The sequence below is a fragment of the Sorex araneus genome, chromosome 6 (assembly GCF_027595985.1).
Source record: "Sorex araneus isolate mSorAra2 chromosome 6, mSorAra2.pri, whole genome shotgun sequence".
NCBI lineage: Eukaryota > Metazoa > Chordata > Mammalia > Eulipotyphla > Soricidae > Sorex > Sorex araneus.
In genome coordinates, this window is record NC_073307.1 from 135992487 (window position 1) to 136018545 (window position 26059).

Genomic DNA, 26059 nt, shown 5'->3' on the forward strand with positions numbered 1-26059 from the left:
CTGTCTTGAGTGTAGCTTAGTCAGGTTTGATCCTGAGGTTGCATATGGTCCCGAGAGCATTGCCAGAAATGAATGAGCCCTGGGCACAGAGCCAGAAGCAGTTCCTGAGCTCTGCTGCTGGATGTGGTCCCAAACCTTTTCCCCACCCTTGAGCCCCTCCCCAAAAGCTAGAAGGTCAATTTCATTTCCCGTTTCAGACTCAAATTTGAAACCTCTGAGGTAGGGCCCAGAGAGAGAGAAAGGACAGTGGGCAGGACACTAGTCTTGCATGTGACTGACCCGGATTCTATCCCCAGTACCACATATGGTTCCTCGAGCCCCTCCAGGAGTGATCCTTAAGTACAGAGCCCGGAGTAAAAGGATGCCCAGTACAAAGTTAGCAATGATGCAACTTCTGGCAGATATCTCTTTGGACTTAGTTACTAAAATACTAAAATACAGAAACCCAAAACCGTGAGGCTGCTAAGTGTGGTCACTCGACCTCATACCTCTTCATTCTCGGCAATGGAAAACAAATTATCTAATGCTTCCTTCTCAGCAGGTCTGACTTTAGGGGAGAGACTCTCCAAACAATAATAGTGAGTTTTGTTGAAATATTGAATGCAATCAAAGTGAAAGTAGAGTGAAATTTATTAGTTACACAGGCGGGGGGGGGCTAAGGGGGGGGCTAGGGGCGTGGGGGGGCTAGGGGTGTGGCGGTGCGGGGTGGAGCTATACTGTGATTCTTGGTGGTGGAATATGTGCACTGGTGAAGGATGGGTGTTCGAGCATTGTATAATTGAGACTTAAACCTGAAAACTTTGTAACTTTCCACATGGTGACTCAATAAAAAAATTAAAAAAAAAAAAAGGATGCCCAGTACACCGCTTGTTGTGGCCCCAAACCCAATAAATACATAAAAGAAACAAACCTAGGAGGGGTGATACTATTTTATCCAGAAAGTACCCATGAACTGGTTGTGGCTGTCATTGGAGGCTTCTGGGTATAAATCAATCAAAATAAATGAAAATGTGGCTATAGCAAAGAGGGGTGGCGGTGTCTTGTCACAGGAAGTCTCAGCCAAGATGGGTCAGGTCACATAGCTCTGTGCCTGGGCGCTGTCATCTGGGCTCTGGCTCTGTCCTCTGCTGTCCCGTGTAGTCGTTCACAGGTGCCACTCCAGGCACTCCCAGAGGGAACCCCTAAGTCTAAAAAGCAAATGTCTGCAAACTTGCGTGTCTCTTAAGAGAAGAGACCCCAGTGTGGTCCCACCCAGCAGGCTCCCCTCAATGGCCTGAGCTGGGTCCCCTGTCTCTGTCAGGGGGACAGGCTGCACAGCCAACCACAGGCTGGGGCTCACCTTGGCCTCCTGAGGCACCTGGTCTCTGTGTCCTGGTGTTAGCAAGAGCCACGGATGACCCCAAGGGTCATAGAGTCCTTTGGGGAGACACCCCAAGAGTGTCTAGACTGGTTCACAAGCCTCCAGGTCTTGTGATTATAGAAACTAAACACTCACTCCGAGAGGAGGGCCCAAAGCATCCCATGGGCGAAGGTCTGATGTTGAATATTTTTGTCATCAGAAAAGCACATTGCTAGTCATAACAATTTGCAAAATGGGAACCTCATTAGGAACCTATTTATTATATTCTTTTGGTTTTGGGGATCATACTTGGAAGTCCTCAGGGGCTGTTCTGACCCGAAGACTATCCCTAATTGCTCACGAAGTGGGCGGTGCCAGATAGTGAACCCGGGCCTCCTGCATGCAAAGCATACACACCAACCCTCTGAGTTATTCTCGCCCCCCCCCCCCCCGCCAGTCCCCTGGAACGTGATTCAAACTAATCAGCTTACAAGATATTTATGAGCTAAGCAAGTAAACTTGAATACAGAATAGGTACGAGGTTATTTAAAGCAATGGTTTAAAGGGGTGTAAAATTACTTTCACACATTAGCAATTCCTTATTATTTCAAGATTGCATACCCAGGGCTTACTCCTGGCTCAATGCTCAGGTGGGGCTTGGGAGACCCTAGAGGTCATGGCAAGTGGGACTGTCTTGGATATATTCCAGTAAAAAATGGGAGCTATAGATAAAGAAGGTCAAATTAGTCATCATTGAATCTGGGCAATAGGTAGATCGTAGTTTATCACTTAGGCCTACTTTTCTATTTTGTTTCTTGTGTTAGGCCACACGTGGCAGTGCTCAGGACCAAGGATAGAACCAAGGCTCCAGCCGCACGAGCTAGCCCCTGACCACTTTTGAAAGGAGCTTCCCAAGCAGTGCTCAGGGGGTCCAGGGGCCAGTCCTAATGATACTCAACCAATCAGTTCTCTGACTGGACCCAGCAGAGCTGGGGAGCCTGCAAGTCTACTCCTGTGGTGCTGGGTTCTAACCCAAGCAGGCATGTGCCCCAGATCCTGGGCTATCACCTTAGCACCTAAGGTGTCCGTTCCCCGGGCACTGATTTCATTCTCAGTATTGTGCATCACCCCGCATAGGAACTCTGTGATCTTAAGTCTCTGCCTTTCTAATGCTTTGACAAAAATTCACAACAAAATTAGTGTTCTCGGAAGAGTGTCTCTGACCTCGCCTTCTGAAACCTTCTCATGTTTTCACACTGTGCATCCTCTAAGCTTTTTATTCTTTCCCCTCCATCTTTCTGGAATGTTTCCTCAGATCTTTGCAGTATCAACTCTTCCTCCCATTCAAGACATTGTCCAAATGTCACCTTCTCTCCAGGCTTCTCTCCCCATCACTGTCCTCCTGTGTCTTACTAGTCTAATTGTATTATTGATGCTGTTCAATGCTTTTATCCTGGCCCGAAATTATATTTCTTCCACCTAGAATAATCTCCATGAAATCTTCTCTCTTTCTCTGTTTTTTATTTTTAAATTTTGGTTTGGCTGCCATGCCCTGCAGTGCTCCAGCTTTACTCCTTGCTTGGTGCTCAGGGATCACTCCTGGTGGGCTCCGTCGACCATAACGGGTGCTGGGGATGGAATCTGGGTCAGCCATGTGCAAGGCAAGTTCCTCACTTGCTGTGCTATTTGATCCCTATTCTTTTCTTCAAAGCTCTTACCAGTGGGGGCCGGAGTAAGGCACTTGCCTTGCACACGGATCATTCAGGTTCAACCCCTGCATCATAATGGTCCCCTGAGCCTTGCCAGGAGTGACCCCAAAGCACAGAGTCAGCTCTGTTGCACCACTGAGTGTACCCACTCCGAGTAGACAAATATATAAATAAGTCTCTTACCAATCCTGAGTGAAAGATGACCATTTACAGAGCACATCATATATATTCCTATCTAATCCTCACAACAACCCCATAAGGGTTAGTATTGTTCTTGCGTTACCATTAAAACCCCAAACTTATTTTAACCTCCACAGCCAAGGTGACACAAGCCTGGCAGACCCTGATTCTAGCCCCTTCCTGGATCCATCAGTCACCACCCAGGGAACTCTCCGAATCCTCTGCTCTGAGCCTGAATAGCACACAGTGCTCCGGGCTGCTGTCAGTCGATGAGTGCGACCCCTGAGGTGCTGTCTCCCACTTCCTGGAGCGGGTCTGAGTGAGCAGGTGCCAATGTGACCAAGTTACCCCTCCAACAGTTCTTCTGGGGGTCCCTCCTGCCTCTTCAGGAAACATGAAACTGGAGGCTCCAAATAAACCTCCATCTTGGCGAGCCATATTCCCAGACCACTGGGTCAGCTTCCAGAGGGTTCTTAAATAGCACCGCCTGGCAGCCAAAGTCTTCTGAGGCTTGGCATGCTAGGAAGGTTCCCCTGTGGGGACCGCTGGCTGTCTCTGTCAGTTACTGATCAGAATTTCCAGCTTTGCTACTCTTCAGCTTCCCACACTCTTTTGCCAAGAAAGTGCTGGAAGGCCAAAAAAAAAAAAAAAACCCAGCAAGAGTTGGGGGGGGGGTGGGGTTTGTATCCAGTCCTGGCCTTGCCTCTTTGGGGTACCCATGGACAGGCCACTTCATCCCATCCACAGCTGAAAGTGCACAGCCTCGGCCACTATTAGGAAAGCTTCCAAGACGTGGGGTCTACTTTCAGAGCTTTGGCTTTAGGTGAAGAACAGCTGGTTAGGTCTCCCGTCATTGGTTAGGGGGATGGGGCAGAAAGCTGCTTGACAGAGGAGTCTCGTAATTGGACCTCCATGGGGGCAGGCAGAGGAAGGCTGGATGCAGGAGCGAGTCTAAGAAACTAAGAGAGAACCAGGAGTTGGCAGAGCTGGCAACGTGTTCTCCTATGGTGATACTTGGGATTGGCACTAAAATCCATGGGCTCAAAGGTCTGCGGTGCTGGCTAAATGACCCTGGATAAGTTAACCTTTTTGCTCCCGAGCTTCCTCACTTTTAAGCTGCAGACAATTATTGTACCTGCCTTCCTCGGGAGGTTGAAACCATAGCCCAGTGCATGGAAAGAACTTAAGAACAGGACACAAAGTGCTCAAAGATTGACTTTCATTTCTACCGTGGAAGTGAATTCTTTTTATGTATGTGTGTGGAAGGGTGGTACACCCAGCTGTGCTTATTCCTCACTCTGTGGGGCACCAGATGTGGTACTGGGTGTTGAACCTGGGGGGGCCACATGCAAAGCAAGCAAGCACCCTACCCGTTCACCTAACACTCGGTCCCAGTAGGAAGTAGGTTCTGCTGCTGGTTAAGGAGTAACGCTACTCAGTGAGTGAATGAAACAAAACCAGATTTTAATTCTTCTACGTCTTTCTCATTGCGGTCTGATCCGTGGCTTAAGATAGTTTCTTCCACCACTAGACATATGGGGTGGAAGGGGCCTATACAATCATGAGCATTCTACATTCTATGACATCAGAGGTAAGAAAATATTGATTCTAGAGGAGGCAGCAGTGCCTTGCATGGGTGAGGCGCTGGGCTCAATCCCCAGCACCACAGAAATACAGCGATGCAGATATAGATCCCAAGTCGAGGGCAAAACTAAACGATGCGTACTTAAAAACCCCAGGGCAGTGGTTTTCCACCTTTTAATTTCGTTTTTATGTTTCGGTTTTTGAGCCACACCTGGTGGTGTCACTCTTGGCAGATCAAACCAGGGTCCCAGTCAAAGTGGGTACGTGCAAGGCAAGTGCCTCACCTCCTGAACAATGCCTCTGACTTTGTTTTTCTATCTTTTGCATCTATGGACCAGTACAGATCTGCAACCAGAGGTTGAAACCACTGTCTTAGAGTCCTCACTTAAAAAAAAGAAAAAAGACAAGACCAGAATATGCTCAAAATGGAGCACCTGCTTTGCATGTAAGGTCCTGGGCTTGAGCCCTGATGACCACAAAACAAAACCAAATAAAGTGAAACAAACAAGCCAAAACAAAAACAAATAACGTAAATCCACAATACTAATATATATAGATATAATATGGGTTTTTAAATATTTATATATGTTTAAATAACTTTCAGGCAGTAAAGGAAAAGACAAACAAAAGCCTAGGGGAAATAAAACAAACAAAAATAAATAGTAGAAGCTAACTCCAAATATGCAATAGCCATATTAGATATTAAAATTTAAGACACCAATTAACTGTTGACATAATCCACTACCATACGGATAGTGGGGGCTGAAGAGGAAATATGAGAGCACTTGGGGTCCGAGTGGTAGTACAGCAGGTATAGCACACGGCCAACATGGGTTCTTCTCATTGGTCTCCTAAACATCCCCCAAGCCCTGCCAGAAGTTACCCCTGAATGCAGGTCTAGGAGTAAGCCCTGAGTACTGCTGAGTATGGCTGAAATAAGAAAAGACAAAGGCTGGGGGCTGGAGTGATAGCACAGCGGGTAGGGCGTTTGCCTTGCACGAGGTCGACCCGGGTTCGATTCCCAGCATCCCATATGGTCCCCTGAGCACCATCAGGAATAATTCCTGAGTGCAAATCCAGGAGTAACCCCTGTGCATCGCCAGGTGTGACCCAAAAAGAAAAAAAAAAAAAAGACAAAGGCACTTGTCTTGCATGTGGTGGACCCTGGTCTGATCCTGCACCACCTGGCACTCTGATCCTCAAACAGAATCAGGAGGAAGCCCTGAGCATAGCTGGATGTGACCAATCCCCACTCCCCCCAAAAAAGGTATAGTGAGGGGTGTGTGTGTGTGTGTGTGTGTGTGTGTGTGTTTTCTGTTTACCAAAAACTTATTTGGTATGGACTATAAAGTATAGCATATCATATACATTTATACAATAAAAGTTAGCATATGGAAAAATACAATCTGTAAATAAGCGTCCAGAGAAAGTTGCAGGGGCTGGAGAAAGAGCTCGACGGGTCCAGCACAGACTTTGTGTGCGGGAGGCCCAGTCCCGTCTTCAGATGGGCACTCAGCACTCGAAGCTGGAGTAAGCCCTGAGCAGTAAGCTGGAGTAAGCCCTGAGCAGTAAGCCCTCACCGCTCTCCTCCACGCCCTGGTGAAAACTGGCATAACTATAAATAATATCAGATAAAACATAGGCTTCAAAGATGATCATCAGGGTCCATCCTTCCATGGCAGCACCAGGAAGGAATAAAGCTCATGGAGGAAGCAGTTCCTGGTTGTCGGGGCAGAAAGGTCACAACAAGGCCCCACCACTGCTGCTGCCAGCCAGCTCTCAGCCAGGCCCTGGGCACTGCCAGGGCACAGCGTCACTCACCTTCATTCCCCTTCTAACTCTAAGCAGCCTTTGAGGGGAAGCAATCCCCCTAAGTGACAGGAGCCCCAGCCTCCTGCTCAGAGGGGCCGTTTCTCAACTCGCATCATCCTGTTCCAGACTCCTGCTGAGGGTTCAAGACCAAAACTCCCCCTGGGATCCTCTCTTCCCCTCCCCCCGAAAGAATTCTCCCTAGAGAGGGGATATTAAGGCTTAGAGGGGAGGAGTAGTCAAAAAAAAACAAAAACAAGAGTTATTTTTTTAAAAAATAATAGGAGACTAATACCCAAGGACCACAGAAACCAGGGCTGGGAGGATTGGTCCACGGTTGGAAGCCTGCCTCAAGGGCTGGGGGAGAAGGCGGCTGGGATAGAGAAGGAGCCACTCTGACAATGAGAGTTGGAAATGATCACTCTGGATAAGAGCTGCGGGCTGAAAGTAGGTAAAGGACCAAACATGATAATCTCTCAGTATCTGTATTGCAAACCATAATGCTCAGAAGGAGAGAGAGAGACAGAGAGAGAGAGAGAGACAGAGAGAGAGACAGAGACAGAGACAGAGAGAGACAGAGAGAAGGAAAGTTCCTACCATAGAGACAGGAACGTTCCTACCACAGAGACAGGCTGGGGAGAGGGTGATGGGAGGGAAACTGGGGACATTGGTGCTGGGAAATGTACACTGATGGGTGTTGAAACACTATGACTGAAACCTCATCATGAAAAGCTTTGTCACTCTGTATCTCAGTGATTCCATAAAAAATAAATAAATAAATAAATAAATAAGCAAGCAAATAAACAAACCAACCCCAGAGTTCTGAGCCCACCCAAAAGAATTCTGCACTGTGCTGGCTTGGCACGAGTTGGACCGGCTGTGTCCTCAGCGAGCCCTGTTCGGCCACAGGCCTATCTGCCATCTGTGGGACACCTCCATCCCCAGCTGCCGGTGTGTGTCACCTGGTCCCGTGTGTGAGAACACGGAGACGAAGGTGTTTCCGGCAGCCCTGGGGGATCGGGATTCTTCCCAAACGGACGAAAGAGCAATCGGGGGCCGGGCTGGCTCCAGCCATCCAGGCAGCACGCAGGCTGGACCGGCAGCTCCGAGGCAGGAGTCAGGCAGATGGAGGCAGCCTGGGGCCAGCCCGGCTCCTTGGGGCCCATCCAGCACCTTCCTCCTGGAGAGGCAGCAGGGTGGGCCTGCACACAGTCTTCTTTCTTTCCCAGGCCTGCAGTTTCCGGAGTGATGAAACCTGTTATCTAGGGCCTGCGAGGAAACACTCTGGCGACAGCCTCTATCACTGCCCTTGGGTGAGGGAGGTGGGCTTTGCAGCCAGAGAGAGCTGGGTACAAGTGCCCTGGTAAGACCGGGGAGGTGACAGCAGAACTTCGATTGTTTTTTCAGCCACCCCAGGACACCGTCCTTGCCCTTCTGCAGGGGTCTGAGGATAAAATGAAACCATGTGAAGTGAGCCAGAGTGATAGTACAACAGGTAGGGCATTTGCCTTGCACGTGGAAGACGCAGGTTTGATCCCCAGCATCCCATATGGTCCCCCAAGCACCGCTAGGAGTGATTTCTGAGTGCATGAAGCCAGGAGTAACCCCTGAGCATCGCTGGCTATGACCCAAAAAGAAAAAAAAATGAAAAAGAAAAGAAACAACTGTGAAGTCCTTAGTCCTGCCCTAGAGCAGAACTGCTGAGCGGCTTGTTCAGTTCAGAACTGCTCAGTTCTGACTAAAACAGGACTGTTCATGGCACTGGCGGGGCAGAAGTCAAGTCTCTCCTGCCCTCCGGGACACCTAGAAGATGCCGGCCCCGGAGGCAGGCCTTCAGAGGACTCGATTCGAGAGTCGAACTGTCTGGATGCAGTTAGCTGCACGTGCTTCAAGAGCAGTATCGAATGACACTCAGCCTGGTCCCGGTGAGTTTGAGAAAGCCAGTGAGCTGTCAAGGCATCTGGAATACTGAAAATATATGGCATCCAATACTGTCACACTGGAGCCAGAGCGATCATACAGTGGGTAGTGCGTCTGTCTTGCATGCGGCCAACCCAACTTTGATCACTGGTATCCCATATGGTGCCCCGAGCACCGCCAGGGGTGATTCCTAAGTACAGAGCCAGGAGTAACGCTGAGCATCGCCGGGTGTGGTCCCCAAACCAAAAAAACAACAAACAATATTGTCACACCTTCCACTTGCAGCTGCAGCTGCTTAAAGACAAGAGTCTCAGACCCACGGGTCTGGCTTGGACCTGTGGCCTGTTGAGGTGGCACTGAGCTGCAGGTAGACTGGAAGAGAAGAGCTGGTTCGATCTGGCTGGCCTCACTGGAAATACCATGAAGGCAGGAATAATCTCACTTGCGGTTTATTCCGTACCTAAATGGCTCTCTCGCCTTCAAACCTATGCGATCTGAATATTTAAGAGACTCCCAGAAGGCCACAGGGACAGGCCGCAGGTGGGGTAGGACGCCTGCCTTGCACGAGACTGACGCAGGTTCAATCCCTAGCACTTGATGGGTCCCTGGAGCCCCACCAGGAGTGATCCTGGAATACGGAGCCTGAAGTAAGCCCTGAGCATTGCTGGTGTTCCCCCTCCAAAAACTGAAGAGCAAAAGGGACAAACAAAAAAGAGGCACTCCAGAGAACGTCTCCGTTGGAACAAATACATGCTGAAGCTATTGAATATAATAAGCCATCATTGTTCTAATAAATTCCATAAGGAGCTGAAGCAATAAAATAGCTGGTAAGGCACACAGCCTATGTTTTGTGACCCCTGGGACCCTCTATGTTTTCCCAAGGCCCACCAGGAGCGATCCCTGAGTTCAGAGCCAGGAGTCAGTCCGGTGCACAGCCAGGTGCTCCCCTCAGCTCTGCAAATAAAAGGCTATAACTAGTGAATTTTCATTCTTATTAACTAGCTGTTGAAAGTTTTCAAATAAAGCAGTTAGTCTTGGCCCAGGCTACTGTGACATATGTACTTCGCCCGAAGACTGGTTTTTCCATTTGACTTTGCCCTCTGGATCTTCCACCCCACCTCCCCTGCCCTCCTGGGTTTTCATCGTCACCTTCTCGCCATTCCACCCCACCTTCTCTCCCCAGCCGGCCCCCACAGCACGGTAGAGCACGTGACCCCCTACACCACAGTCATTGGTGTAAAACAGGAATGTAACCTAGGTCAGGCCAATCAGAATCAAGGAGGTGCAACTCTAAGGTTTTTGTTGGCTCTCAGGGGCCCTAATCAGGCTATTCATCACCGCAGGACAAAGCTGTCAGAGAACAGCAGAATTCAGAGGAGGGAGCACAGGAAGAAAAAACGGGGGTGGCAAGGCACCTGAACCCCTGAATCCAAACACACCTTCATCCAATCCTATACTTCGGAATTTCTAAGAAGGCGCTACATGGGCTGGAGCGATAGGACAGTGGGGAGGGTGTTTGCCTTCCACACAGCCAACCCGGGTTGGACCCCCAGAGCCTCATATGGTACCCCCGCCTCCAGCACCACCAGGAGTGATTCCTGAGTGCAGAGCCAGGAGCAACTCCTGAGCATCGCTGGGTGTGACCCAAAAAGCAAAACAACTAAATAAATTATTTATTAAAAATAAAAAGTCGGTAACCGTTCTTCAGCTTTAATCCCTTTGAAAGTATCTGCTATTTTCTGATACAGAATTTTTTTTCCCCTTTTTGGGTCACACCCGGCGATGCACAGGGGTTACTCCTGGCTTTGCAATCAGGAACCACTCCTGGCGATGCTCAGGGGACCATATGGGATGTTGGGAATCGAATCCGGGTTGGCCGAGTGCAAGGCAAACGCCCTGTCCGCTGTGCTATCGCTCCATCCCCTGATACAGAAATTAAAAAAAAAATTTTTTTTTTGAATCACCGTGAGATAGTTACAAAGCTTCTATGATTGAGTTTCAGTCATACAGTGATCGAACACCCATCCCTCCACCAGTGCACATTTTCCACCACCAATGTCCCCAGTATCCCTCCCTCCCCCCAGCCCCCCGCCATCCTGCACACAGAAGTTTTAAGCAGAGGTCCATTTCTAAGCACCCACATGATGGCTTCTCGGTTTTAAATCACTTGAACTAGACACAGGATTCCCAGACTTCTGTCCAGCTGCCTGACCTGCAGAATGGGTACAGGCTGGACATCTCAGACCTCGCAGCTGCTGCTGGTTTAGAAATGCTGGAGATCCCTCCCCCAGGTTATACCAGGCTATCAGCTTGAGTTATCAGGTTCTGGGTCATGAAACAGCAGTGATCCCTCAGGAGACCCAACTTTTGGCCCGCCCTTCATAGACCCTTCTGGGTCTCAGTTTCTCCTAATTCAGGGGAAACAAGAGACCATAATGTCACACGGTATTTAGTGACATGGATTTTAAATCAGGTAGATTTGGATGCAGATTCCTGGACCATCCCCAACTGACTACATGATCACAGTAAAAAAAAAAAAAAAATCATCTCTGGGACCTGAGCAATAGTACAACAGGTGGGGTGCTTGCCTTGCATGCAGGTTTGATCATTGACACCCCATATGGTCCTCCCAGACCACCAGGAGTGATCCCTAGGCACAGAGCCAGGAGTAAATCTTGAGCATTGCCAGGTGTGGCCCCAAAACAAAAATCAAACAGACAACAAAAAGATTAATCTCTGAGCCACAGTTCTCTTATCTGCAATATAAGAATATCTCAGTGTTATCACATGGGGCGGTTTGAAGGTTAGAATAAGATAACTTTTGTAAAGTGTTTAGCCGTGTGTCTATAGATAGAAAAAAAAACTTGATAATGTTAGCTATAATAGCTGTGAGATGTATGTGAAAGTTTTCTGGAAAACTAAAGGTGTGGCACCCAGATTAGGGCTACAATCATCACCTCCACCCGCTGCCAGGGCCCTGGCTATAATGGCAGAGTCTGGGGGAAAATACAATAAACACAAGGAAATGGATCCAACTAATAAATGACACCACGCCAGCAGAGGAGGGGAGATAGCGCGAGAGATGAAAAGGGAGCCTGGGGGTGCAAACCCTAAGCTATAACTCACTCCGCTGGCTGTTGAACACCCTCCCTGCGAACTATTTCAGGGCCATTTACGGAAAACACTATGCCATCAATTGTGACCTGTTAGAAGTTCCTCGGGAGCCTTTCCCAAGCGACGGAAGCTTGGTGCAGCCCCTTCTGCACTTTTCCAGAGCTACATCTGCAAAAGGTACATGTATAATCCCCTTCTTGATTTTTCCGTTTCTCTTAACGTCACAGGCAGGATGAAAATGTGCTTCTTCATGAATGAGAAATTTCAGAAGCTGGTCCTGGCAAGGGAGATTTCCAAGGCACGGAGCTGGGAAGAGAGCCGCCTTCCCCAGCTCCCACCCACCCTAGGAGGGGGTGCTGGGTTACCAATGAACGGCTCACAGGAAAAAGAGGCCCCAGCAAAACCCAGATATTCCTTCCAGGTGGTGGAGAAAAAAGTGCCCCAGAGTAAGGGGACATTGCTTCCTCTTTTTGAGTTTGGAAGCTTAAACACACACACACACACACACACACACACACACACACACACACATACACACAAACACATACACCCCACACACACCACACCCAGCTTAAGAAATGCTCACTACAAACTTACAAAAGGGTCACTTCAAATAACCAAGTATTACTTAATGTGGAAAAAATTAAAGCTTGAAAATCAGGTCCATTAAACTTAAGAAGTCTTGGAAAAACAAGGTTATTTGATTTTTCAGAACTCGGTCAGGAAAATAGATAGATTGTTCTCTACTCTCTCTGCTAACTGCAGCCCGTATGCCAGCCGTGTGTGTTTTGGACTCTTTCCCATCCTGCCATGATTTCCTGTCTCAGTCTGGGTCCCATGGTAACTGGGGAGAGTTGGAGTGCCAGCCCAGCACACACCGGCTGGCCACGTGAGGGACACCAGACCAGTGTCTTCTTTGCTCTGGCTCTTTTTTCTGCTTCTGGGGCAAGAATCCCCTCTTACTCTTAGTCTTTGGCTGACAAACAGCCCTTCCCATCTAGGCTTTCCCACTCCCCTCCGAAGGAAGGAAATAAAAATCTTTTGCAGAGTCAGAAGACCCATGCATTCAGAATTCTACAGCACCCCATAAATGGGGTTTCCTTACTTGACTTAAATCTTTAGACTCAAGACTATTAGTGGTTGTGGGGGGGGGGCAGGGAATCAGCATTAGGGATTTGACGCAACAGGAGAGCATGTGTCATGCATGTATAAGGCCCAGGGTTTGATCTCCGATACTAAAAAACAGTTCTGTTGTGTGTGTTTTTTTTAAAGAAACCAACACCATTGGTCTTGTCACTACCAAAATGTCAAAATTCCCCAGAATGGAGGTTGGAGAGATGGCACAGTGATTCAAGTGCTATATGAGATCAACCTGGGTTCCATCTCTACCACATGGTCCCGAGCACTAGAAAGAGTGACCCCTGACCACAGGCCCCAAATAGGGCCCCAACACTCCTCACCCCCACTGCCAGCAATAATAATAATAAAAAATCTCTCCATGACATACTAAGAAGTCAAAATGTTTTAGAATTCTGAGGGCTCACTTCTATTTATCTTTTAGATTTTTTCCCTTCCTGTCCTTGGTTTTGGGGTCACACCAAAAGTATGCTCAGGGCTTACTACTGGCTCCGCATTCAGTGCTCACTCTTGATGGGGCTCAGGGGACCATATAAGGTACCAGCGATCAAACCCAGGTTGACCACGTGCAAGAGCCATGCTCCCTGCAGTATCTCTCCAGCCTGTCTTTCAGATCTGAGCTCTGATGATACTGCTTCCACAGAAGTAAGAATCCTGCAGCCCCAATCTGGTTTCCCAGTCCTGGTCTTCCAAGGAGATCACTGTCACTGTCACTGTCATCCCGTTGCTCATCAATTTATTCAAGTGGGCACCAGTAACGTCTCTCATTGTGAGACTTATTGTTACTGTTTTTGGCATATCTAATACGCCATGGGTAGCTTGCCAGGCTCTGCCGTGTGGGCCCAATACTCTCGGTAGCTTGACGGGCTCTCCCAGGGGGGCGGAGGAATCGAACATGGGTCAGTCGCGTGAAAGGCGAACGCCCTACTGCTGTGCTATCACTCCAGCCAAGGAGATCATCTTACAAATAAAGGGCTTTAAAACACACACACACACACACACACACACACACACACACACACACACAAAACAACGAAAAAGAAACAACGAAAAACAAACAAAAAGAACAAACCCAAAGCACAACAAAAATAAACACGATTGACTTCTCCCTGAGGAGGGACCACAGCGTCTCACCATCGTGAGCCTGACACCCCATGGGGCTGGTGGGAGGGCAGGGAGAGCAAGTGGTCCCAGTCGGCCTAGCACAGACCACAGAGCCTTGCCAGCACAACCTCCCGCACAGCTCCGACTTCCACTTCCTGAAGGGGGAGAGAAACCACCGTGGCCCTGACCGGCCGACTCAGGCGATCTGTCACCCCTCGCCCCTGGACCACGGGATTCAGTCATGATTAGGACTTCAGGCACTCACAGCGGAGGGCTGGTTGGCCTTGGAAGGAGATGCTGGGAGCAGTACTTTCCCCCCACAATCTGGGGAATCTTCCAATGACCAATGTGGCCTCCAGGGATTTCCCCAGCCAGGGGAGTTCCTTCCAGCACAGCCTCTGATGACCTTGCTAAGGCAGCAAACAGACCCTCTTGGAGACGGAGGCCGGGGCAGCAGAACCCGGCTTTGCTTGCCCACCTTATGAGTCAGGAACTGGCCGCAGTCAGATGCCCTGAAAGATGTGGAGGCCACAAGCTCAGAAGTGTGTTGAGGGGGCTGTGGGGTGTGCGGGCTGCAGGGTTGCAGCCTGCAGCCCGCACACCCCACAGTTGCAGCCAGCGTGTGGGCAAAGGCCTGTGTGTCTCTGAGGTATGCAAAACAATGGAATCATAAACAACCATCAGCAACAAATAGCTTTGCCTGAGTAGGTGTGAACTGTCCTATAAATATTTTACTCATCTTTGCATGTGGAGGGTAGCCTTTGACTTGCTGGAACATGGGGCTTTGCATTTTGCTTTTTTTTTTTTTTTTTGGATCACACCCAGCGATGCACAGGAGTCACTCCTGGCTCATGCACTCAGGAATTACTCCTGGCGGTGCTTGGGGGACCATATAAGATGCTGGGAATCGAACCTGGGTCGGCCGCGTGCAAGGCAAACGCCCTACCTGCTGTGCTATCGCTCCAGCCCCTTGCATTTTGCTTTTACCAACGAAGACAATGAGGCTTGGAAGTGAAGTGGCCACCCCCTTCAGGGTTCAAGGGACAGGTCGGAGAAATCAGTGGGGACAGTAGAAGGGTGACCGGGATGCATGTGGGTGCTGACAGGAGGGGTCTTGAGGGCACTTTCTCAGGTGAAGATGTTTTAGAGCTGAACCTTGACCTGGGGGTGCTGACAGAGGTAGGTGTTTGGACTCAATCTCATCACTTAGGATTCTGCATGCAAAGTTCCTCTTTGTCCAATAAGGGGAAAAAAGGGGTCTGGAGAGACAGTACAGCAAGTAGGTGCTGGCCGTGGACATGGTCCACCTGGGTTCAATCTCTTATGGTCCCAGCAGTGACTCCTGAGCATCGCTGGGTATGGCCCAAAACCAAACCCAGAAAGGGGAAGTAGGGAAGGGGAGGTAGCTCCATGCATGAGCTGAAGCAACCTACCTTGCATGCAGGAGCCCGGATTCAAGGACCAGTGTCACAAGCTTCCCACCCTTCCCCCCTAGCCCATCACCCTCAAGAACAACCCCTCAAACACAGAGCCTGGGAGGGGCCCCAAGCACCACTGAGTATGCCCAGACTCCTCCAAAAACTAAAATAAGCAAAAGAAATAACATATCTCCCCCTAAAATCATACAGAGAAGATTCCATAAAAGGAAAAAAGGCTGTCCTCATTCCAACTCTGCCCTGTCTGTGGCTGCTCCTTCACCTGAGTCAGAGGAGAGAGGCAAACGTAAGGGTCATTAGACCAGGGGCCCTGGATTTAGCGGCACAGGACGAGGGTGTGGGTGTCTCACATGCCTTCTTACGACCCCTACTCATCAGTGGCTGGAACCACAGGTAAGTAAGCCACAAGCCAAGGTGCATGGTGGTGGCAATGAGAGGAGGGAGGAGAGAGAAGGGGAGAGACAGGGGGAGAGGTGAGGGGGAGAGAGGTGAGAGGTAGAAAGGAAGGGAAAGGGAGAGGGAGAGAGGGAGGGAGGGAAGGAGAGGGAGAGAGGGAAGGAATGAGAGAGAGAAAGAGAGAGGGGGAGGAGAGAGGAATAGAGGGAGGGAGAGAGAGAAAGAGAGAGAGGGAGAGAGGGAAGGAGAGAGAGAGGGAGGGAAGGAGAGAGGAACAGAGGGAGGGAGAGAGGGAGAGAGGGGAAGGGGGTTGAGGGAGAGAGAGGGGGGGGTGTGAGGTCTCCCTCCTACCAAGGCAAACACCAGCAGGTCCAACCCAAACGTTTCCTTCCCTTGGCAAGGCCCACTCCGGGCTAGCACGAATGCCCTGAAGTGATTTTAATGAAAGACTTTATATCTGACACCACTGCCACCAAACAACCCCTCTTTGTTCAGCTACTTTACACACACACACACTCACACACACACACACACACACACACACACACACACACACACGTTCATGCGACCTGCACCAAACCGAAGGAACAAGGCAGCTTAAATATCCCCACTGCTCCCTGCCACGCTGCGGAAGCCAGGGCAGAAGAGTGAGGTTCTTGGGGTATTTTGCACAGAGGACAGGCAAGGGCACCAACAGGCCCTGGAGTGGGGCCCGCTGGCACAGCATAAGAATATATATAGCACCTACATCCTGAGAACCTACTACTTGTGTGCATGCGTGCATGGGTATGTGTGTGTGTGTGTGTGTGTGTGTGTGTGTGTGTGTGTGTGTGTCGGGGCGGGACGCATACACCTAGCTGTGCTAAGGGCTTACTCCAGGCTCTGCGTACGTGAGGGGACCATATGGGATGTCGGGGATGGAACCCCGGTAGGCTACATGCAAGACAAACAGCCTACCCACTCCACTACTGCTCCCACCCCAAAACCCACTATTTTTTATGGGGTCTTCACCTGGCAGTACTGGGGTGGGAGGTGGGGGGAGAGGGGCAGGCGATGCTCCGGATGAACTCGGGGCCTGGTGCATGTTCTGTATCGTAGGGCAGCGACCTCCCCTCGCCCGATTCCCTCACATACACACATGGATGGAACCGAAATCCTTGGTGAGGAGCTATTTTTAAGTTCTAAGCATGTGAGGAGTTGGAGAGACAGGGTAGGGTTTAAGGCACCTCAGTCAGTCCTGGTTCTCTCTCTAGCACAGCATCTGGTCCCCGGAGCACTGCCAGGGGTCACTCCTGAGCTGAGCGCCGGGCTCCGGAGCACTACAGGGTACGGCTCAACCCCCACCCGCAAAGGAAGAGTGCGAACTCCTCTTCAAAGCACAAGCTGAGCCCTGATACCCTTCTCAGCCACCACCCGGCCCCCTTGCTCTGTCCACCTTTCCTCTCCGTACCCCCATCACCACCCCTCACTGGCCCTGTGTGCAGCATGGACCTGAAAATGTTTTCACGCTGTAAAAATCCTATCGGGTTGTATGTAACCTTTTGAGACTGTTTTTTTTTTTCTCCTTCCTTCTTCTGTTTATTATGCTGTGAAAGGTTCATTCAGCTGACCTGCCCTTCGCTGTTCTGTGCCGGCTGAGCCCACACACCTTGTGAGAAACTTTGCTTCTAGGTTTGCTCTGCTTATACAATCAAAGCAGGGGCTGCAAGCATCCCATTTCATAGATTAAACACACACACACACACACACACACACACACACACACACACACAGGCTGAGGGACTGTTAGACTCACATCTTTAAAACTCCAGCTGCAGACTAGGGAGAGAGTACAGGGCTCGGGACACCTGTGCAGGACCCCAGCTCCATCCCTGGCACTGCATGACCCCCCCTGCCTCCACCAGGTACTGTCTTGAAGGCCCCCAAACAAGGTCTGGTGTGGCCCAGGTGGTCCCCAGCACTGCAGGGCTCAAACACCACAGTGTCCTCAGGGCTTAGCTCTCAGCCAGTTGGCCAAGAGCCACCAGGAGTGACCCATCCACGGGCCTCCCTGAACTGTACTTGGGAAGATTCCTCCCCCTCCCCCACGCCCTCCGCAACACACCTCAGTCACCTTTGTGGGGATTAAAGCCACGCTTGGTTCCCGAAAGTGTATGATCTCTCCACTGTGATACTCAGGATGTGCCCAATATAATGTGTGGGTTACCCTTGCTGCACTAGGGGGAAGGTTGTCCAAGACCCCCCCAAACATCATCATCATCATCATCATCATCATCATCGCCACGATGCACAGACAGGATGCAAAAACTGGTACTATTCCCAGCATTTGAGAAGGTTCTTTCATTTAATCCACCACTGAGGGGGAACGCACTATTCTGACCATGTCATAGGTAGGTAAACTGAGGCATGGAGAAGGTGAGAAGGTGAAGCAGTTGGTCCATGCAGTGGAGGATCCAGAATTTATTATTTGTGTGTGGGGGGGTATTAGTCTAGACCTAGGGAGGCTTAGGACTTACTCCAGGCTCTGTGCTCGGGAATCACTCCTGGTGCGGAGGCGCAGGAGAGGATTCAAATGGGGTGCTGGGAATTGAACCCGCATCAGCTGCATGCAAGACAAGTGCCTTCACGCCTGTACTAGCCCTCTGGCTCGGGTGCTCGGATGTAAGCTGAGCAGTCCAGATTGCCCGGCACGAGTCTTGATCCCGGTGCCCCCAGCTGTGGACCCAGCAGTTCTGCTGTCTGGGAGGGAACTGGCACCACAGAGGCATGTAGCTCCTCCGGGCACAGAGATCCTGCAAACACCACCGACCTCTAAAGACTTGGGAGCACGGAAACCAGGAGTGCGACCCTGGAGAGCACTGTAGGAGCCCCACCACTGAAGCATAAGACCCCACTCAAGCACCATGGGTGATTATGTGCCCTACCCCCCCTACCGCGCCCCCCCCCACGCTCACATAGTCACGTGATCTCAACAAAGGGAAAGGAAGGGCAGAAAGAAATCAATAAACCGGGCAGTCCGGCTGCATGCCCGCCCCTCAAACGCGAAGCTGTGTGTCCCTCAGTCCACAAAGGGTGATCCTCGGGGACCAGTGATGCAGATGAATGCTGGCTTGGGTGTGGCCTGGATGCGGGGTGCACTCGGGGTGGGGGGCGCAGCACCCCTGGCACCCGACTAAGGAAGGCCTGGTTCCAGACCTCTGTCCCATGAGAAGAGCTGTGTGCAGGGGAGCGGGGGTGCGGGCAACTTGGCCACTGCTCTCAGCCAGGACCCAGGCTCGGAGAGTCAGAGCTGGAAGGGCCGAAGGGCAGTGCCTTGAGGAAAGACGGCGAGCAGGAGGCTGGTGGGAGAACTCCACCTTCTTGCTCCACAGGAGTGCTCCCCAGCCTGCTGCCAGGCCTCACCGCGGCTCACCGCCAAGCCACACTCTGGGCGTGGGCCCCCGGGATGGCGGGGGTGGGGTGGGGGGGGGAGGAGTGGCAAGGCCTATGCCACGGCCTCATTTCCTGCAGGGTAAAATAGGGTGGATCATGGTGCCTCTCTCTTTTAAGCGGTCTGGAGGCTTCTGCTGGGGAACCCTGGCAGAGCTGAGATCCTGCCGCGCTCACGGGGGGTTCCCGAGAAGCATCAGCCTGTGTTCATGCACCCACCGCTACCTTAGGAAGCCTGAGAAGCCTAAACACAGACGGACACGCATGTTGGCCAGACTACCACGACCTCTCTCTCCCCCCATCTCCCCAGTCTCCTCCCGGGCTCCACCGCCTGCTTGCAGAGAAGACCCTCACAGACACCCGTGTCTACACTCTGGCTGGCCCGGCTCTCTGCCATCACTCAGCGCTGCTCCCTAAAGGGATTGCGGGGGAGCTCGGCCGTCGCACAATCCAGAAGAAGCCCTGAGTGACAACTCCAGGCCAAGTGACGGGGCGGGCACTGGGCATCTCAGTCACGGGCGGGGTGGTGAAGGGGTGTTGAAAACCACACATGCTCTCGTCCTGCTCTTCTGGGAGGAGGGTCCTACCTGGGGGACTCAGGGCTAACTGCTGCTCTGGGCTCAGGGATCACTCCTGGTAGTGCTCAGAGATCAGACGCCATCCTGGAGCTCAAACCCAGTGGCGCGGGTACAAGGCAAGGCCTTAACCACTGGAATGCCTTAACCCCTGCAACCTTAACCACTGCCTTAACCCCTTAACTCCTAAACCTTAACCACTGCAATGCCTTAACCCCTCCCCAGCCTCCGTCCACTTTTTTTTAAATTTTTTTTTGCTTTTTTGGGTCACACCCAGCGATGCACAGGGGTTACTCCTGACTCATGCACTCAGGGATTATTCCTGGCAGTGCTTGGGGGACCATTTGGGATGCTGGGAATCGAACCCAGGTCAGCCACGTGCAAGGCAAACACCCTACCTGTTGTGCTATCACTCCAGTCCCTCCACCCACTTTAGAGCTTTGTATTTAACATGTTCTGTAGAGCCCAAAGTAATAATTTTCCTTTTTTCCTTCCTTCCTCCCCCCCCCCAACGTAGTTCGCAATGTTTCAATGTCTAATTAATTAGGACCGGAATTTAAGGATTTTAGGGGAGAGGAGGTATGTAGGCTTGTGCTATCAGTACTTACACGTGCGCAAGCGCTCGCTCGCGCACACACACACACACACACACACACACACACTGGGCTTTCTGAGGGACTATGCTGATAATGGGGGAGATCCCAGCACAAATAATAAAGCAACTATTTGTCAAGAAGAATCCCAGTTACCCATTAACCAGCGGTGATTTGTCACTGCCAGGGAAGCCACACAAAGCACAAGGGTCCGCGCAGCCTGGGAGGGTCGGCAGCAGGCTGTGAGCAGTCTCCCAGCTGGCCTACCTGCCTGAGCCCTGGCCGTGCCCAGCGATCACCCCTGCTGGGGGTTGGGGACCATACAGCACCCAGGGCATTGAGGTCTGGTTGGCCGTGTGCAAGGCAAGTTCCCTACCTGCTCTTACACCTCTCTGGCCCCCAAGAGGTGTTCTTAAATCACCATGCACTTTCTTTGTGATGCTGTAATTCCATGTTGGGGAACAGGCCATGAGGGTGACAGTGATAATGTTGTAGGCAGAGAGATCGGAGGACCTGGTAATATGGATTAGGAAGCCCAAACCAGCACCAAGGCAGGAAGATTTCTGAGACACAAGATCCATCCAAGGAGACCTAGAGAACCACCAAGAAGCAGGATCCCAGGCCGAGTGCATGTCTGGACCCCGGGGAGGAGACCCTCCAACAAGTGAACAAAGGCCTTGCTAAAAATCTCAAGAGTACCTTCCAGGGCTCCACGCTCTCTCCCTTTATAAACTACCTTGGGGAGGGAAAAGCTCAGATTTGCCTGTTCTGGGGAAGCGGCTCTCACCTCTTCCCCATGAGAAGTGCATTTTCTTACTTTAGAGGCCATTTCCCCACTGGGGACACGGGCCCAGATTCTCCGTCATGGGGGATTCCCCACAGAACTTTCGTGGGATGCGTTCTTGGCTCTCTGCACTTTAGAGAAGTCGAGAGCTCTCTCTCGAGCATGGCGCCCTCTCTCCTCCCTTCAGCTTCCCAATAAATCGATCTTACTTCCAAAAAGAACTAAATGCGCCAATTCACCACTTCCTTGATGAGGAAGCAACTTCTGAGAAACCCGGTAAACTCACCCTTGGCCACACAGCTTGGAGCTCAGAAGTGATCATAAAACCTGACCTCCCGTGGGGCCACGGGTGCAGAGGTTAGAGCCACAGAGATTGGGGGTTAGAATCAATGGCTTTCATCTCCACTCCCATGAATCTTCTTGTTTTTGCAAACAGAGGGCTTTAGAGAAGCTGGTTCAAGCTTGGAGGCCCCGGGGAAATGCAGGAAGCTGGCCTAAAGTGACCGACCGCTGACCCATGCTCCTGGCCACGTGCCCCTGGAACTGTGCGGTGGAGAGGGCCTCTGTCCCACGTGTCTGATCGGGTGCACAAGCTTCATGCGACAATTGAGCACTCGAAAGGTGACTTGGCCAGGGGCTGGAGCTATCGATAGCACAGAGGGGAGGGAGTTGGCCTTGCACACGGCCAACCTGGGTTCGATCCCCCCCCCCCCCGCATCTCCTGTGGTCCCCCGAGAACCGCCAGGAGTAATTCCTGAGTGCAGAGTCAGGAGTAACCCCTGAGCATCGCCAGGTGTGACCCAAAAAAGGGAGGTGACTTGGCCAACTGAGCCCAGAATTCTTCAGGCACAGTGAATTCAAAGAGGTCGCCACTGAATCGGGTTGGAACTGAGACACCGGTGGTAGATCAACCTCCAGCTGACCCCATGGCTTAGAAAAGGTGGTCACTTTATCCGGGGGGGGGGGCGGAAAGTCCTCTGGGTTTGGGACGCCACATGAGCTAAAAATGCAGCGGAAAGAAAGAACGCTCAGAGTCAATAAGAGGAACGTTCTCTGAGGTACCATAAATCAAGAGGAGACCGTCTGCAGGGGCTGACGGCTTCCACGGCCCCTCCTGGGGCACTATTTTAAGCAACTGACACCCAATCTCTCTGGGAGGTGATTTCATTCACACCAGCAGACAAGAAATCGCGTGCTCTGGAGGGTGTATCTTTAAACACACAGAGAAGCAAACACCTCGCCAGCCCGGGCCAGCCGCCTGGCCACCCCGCTGAGCGCTGTAGCTATTTTCAGGCAGCTGAGAGGGCTCATTTGTCCGAGGCAGTGAGGGATGCTTTGGCTCTGCGTCCTGTTCCACTCTCTTGGCTCACATCCCTCATTTCTGTGCTCAGGAAATCACTGTGCTTGCCGCATCCCCACGGGTGCCACGCCCGTCCTCCCGTGGAAGGAGAGGAGGGCAGGGGCGAGGCGAAGGAGGACTTGGGAGCCCGTTTAAACTGGGGGTTGAGTCCCGCTGACTCATGCAGTCTGGTGGCCACCTGGACTTCCCTGAGCATCCGGTCTCCCGGTAAAGGGAATGAGGAGAGCAGCGGGGAGAGGAACGGTATCACCAGAGCAGCACCCTGCAGGGCCTGGTGCTCTGGAAAAGTGGGTGCTGGGGACCCACCGGGGACTCCTCCTCTGGCTGGGAAGGAAGGATCTAGAATCTTGAGTGAGGCAGCCTGGCTGGGATGACGGTCCTCTGTCTCTATCAGCTGTGGGGGCTTGAACAAGCAAGTCAACCTCTTCGTGCCTCAGTTTCCCCCCATTACAGACGGAATGAATACTCTCCACATAGTTCACCTGTGAGATCAGAAACACCGTGGGGTATCCCTGCCTTTATAGCGCTTTGCTCTCTCCACGCAAACAGAATGACTCAAGCTTCCCTTAACCGATGAGTGTGTTGCTCTCTCTCTCTCTCTCTCTCTCTCTCTCTCTCTCTCTGTGTCTCTCTGTCTCTCTCTCTGTGTCTCTCTGTCTCTCTCTCTCCTCTCTCTCTCTCTCTCTCTGTGTGTTTGTGTGTGAATCTCTCCATCCCTCCAGATGACGAGCGAGCCCAGGCTGCAGAGCTGTGAAGCGAAGGAAGTCACCATCCTGGGTGGGGCGGCAATGAGCTCTCCAGACAATGATTCTTTGACCACTAAGAATAGCTAATGTCTGAGTGCGAGACTCTCCCAAACGCTGCCCACAGGGTCTGGGCCCCTCTCCAGGCCACTTGTATCAGAATTTCTGTGGGTGGAGCCTCACAACAAACGGGACAGACACAGATTTTTTTTTCTCTCCTTTTAAAGTCCTCCAGGTGAATCCAGGGTTAAGAGTCCTCAAAACAACCCAGGAGACAGAAAAGCATGATGTGCTGACCGTGGAGGCTGGCAGATGGTACAGCGGCTAAGGATCCTGCTTCCCAAGCGTGGGGCTCTGAGTTCGATTCCCCAGAGCTACTGCATGCACTGAGCACTGTCCTGGCAGCTCTGCTCCTGTGCTGAAGGTAAGTGCCTCTCAGCTGCTCTGCAGCCTGATGCATATAAACCCCTCAGTGTCACAGGTGGTCTTCCTCCCCCCACGCCGCACCTCCCCCCCTCTGCCCCCTGGCCCCCCCAACCCCCCCCCACAAGCTCCAGGATCAAGAGCCCAAGAGTGTCACAACCAGCCAAGCATGCGTGAGCCTAGTCACCACAATCACAACATCAGTGAAGGGGAAGGAAGGAAAGGAGAAACACGTTCTGACACAGGGCCGGGGAGACACCTCCACAGGGCGATAGAGAGTCCTGCTGGGCACTGTTGAAGAGTGGCCCCAGAGCTGGTCACTGCTGGGAGTGACAGAGCGCAGAGACGGGAGCCGCCCCTGGGTGCTGCTGGGGATGGCCCAAGAAACAGACCAAATACTCTCACCTCAGGAAAGTTGAAGTTGCCCTAGAACCTTCTCCTGTTCTCAGAACTGAAGGACATGGTGAGAGTCCCCCACTTGCCCCTGCTCCCCCCCTCCCCCGCCTTGAACAAGACCCCACTTTAGTGACCAGCAGAAACGAGCTTCGTGCTCTTCACGACAGAGGGCTGACTCCCTGGAAAGGTGCTCGAGTGCTGAATATTCAGGGGCTCGCAGGCGATGAAGCGGGGAGTGCTGAGTGGAAGGAGCTCGCCCCACCCTGGGTCACACCCCACCCCCTTCCTCCCTGCAGGACTGGCCTCCCCTGCACCAAGGCGGTGTCTCAGCCCAGGAAACCATCAGACACGTTCAAGCAGGCCAACCCCTGACTTGATCTCTCTCCAGACAGCTGGTCCTTGACCCACCCACAGGGTTAGAGACTCTGACCCTACTCCACGCAATCGAAACTCCTGCACGGACTTTTGATGTCCCCGAACTCAAAGACCAATAGGCTGCCATTGGCAGGCGGCCCTACTGATAACATAAAGTCGATGACTACATTTAGTGTCATCTGTATTCTATACTTCTTTCTAACGACCGAGCAAGCCAGAGAGAAGAAATGTCACTACCAAAGTCCGAAGTGGGTTGGGAGTGTGGTTCCGTGGTAAAGTGTATGTTTTGCATGCATGAGACCTGAGTTCAAGCGCTGGCACCACCGCCCTCTCTGAAAACACAAAATAAAACAAGACAAAAACCCGTCCTAGGGGGCTGGAGTGATAGCACAGCAGGTAGGGTGTTTGCCTTGCACGCGGCCGACCCGGGTTCAAATCCCAGCATCCCATATGGTCCCCTGAGCACTGCCAGGGGTGATTCCTGAGTGCATGAGCCAGGAGTGACCCCTGTGCATTGCTGGGAGTGACCCAAAAAGCAAAACAACAACAACAACAACAACAAACACCCTAAAGTCCATCTTCAAAATGAAAAAAAAAAGGGGGGTATGGGAAAGATAGTATAGGGGTTAAGGCTCTTGCTTTATGGCCAATCCCAGCACTGCTTATGGTCCCCTAAGAATAGGCAGAAATGAGCCTGGAGAACAGCTGACTGTGTCCCAAAACAAAAACAAAAATAATGAAGATGGCTTGAAAAAAATTCTAAGTGGATAAAGGACTTTATCCTGATCCTTTCCACACTGAGTCATCTGAGGTGGAGCAGGAAGAAAAGGTGGAAAAAAAATCCAACTACAGGTGGATACTCAGAGTTTACACCTCTGCTGTTAAAGGATCAATTGCATCAGCTTTGAGACAAGCACAGCCTGAGTCACACTCAGCTCTTGGGCTCGATCCAGCCGCGTCTGCACTTGAGCGGCTCTACTTGAGTCAGTGGCTGCTCCTTTGGTTCAGGTGCTCAGGCCACGACGTGGCCCATGTCCCACTCACCCTCACACCTCACACCCCCAAGCTGCAGACAAATACCCGTGGTGCTCACTTCAAACTCCATCCACCAATACCCCAACCCCAGCCGCTATCCCCTCGCTCCTGGAGGACTGCCAATACCTCCCACGTGATCAATCCACTTCCACCCTTGAGGCCACCATCCCTTTGCCACATGGCAGAGGTGATCTTGTGGGCCTGCGTGTCAACTCGGGTCCCTTCTAGTTTATCCCCCTCCCCTGGCTCCCAGCAGACTCAGAGGCTAAGGGTCAATTGCACTTTACGAGCATTTATCGGACAGGCAGGAGCAATGCTATTTCAGAAACAGTTCCTCCGCCTCACACCCTTCAGCCAGTTGTGCTCCAGCGTGGTTCTGGCTGGCCCAGCTCATCCTAGGGGGAACTGGGTCTATACCAACAGCTGCACGAAACTTGCTTCCAAACTGTGTGCCCACATACTACTGGGTTTACCCGGCTATGGGGGGCTGCTGAGGCTAGAACCAGCCCACAGGTTTTTGCAGAAGCAAGTGTGTGCTCCAAAACATGTTGTTGATTGTCACCTTGGGGGAACCCTTGGCCAGGCATGGTGGTGGGGAGCTGGTGGGGAATGGTGCCA

At 51.6% G+C, this 26059-nt stretch overlaps 1 protein-coding gene across 1 annotated transcript in view; it reads right to left on the reverse strand.

Moving 5' to 3' along the window:
- The window catches only part of ABTB2 (ankyrin repeat and BTB domain containing 2), a 201334-nt gene that overhangs the window by 163648 nt on the left and 11627 nt on the right, over positions 1 to 26059 (reverse strand). The gene's annotated exons all lie outside the window — the stretch shown is intronic.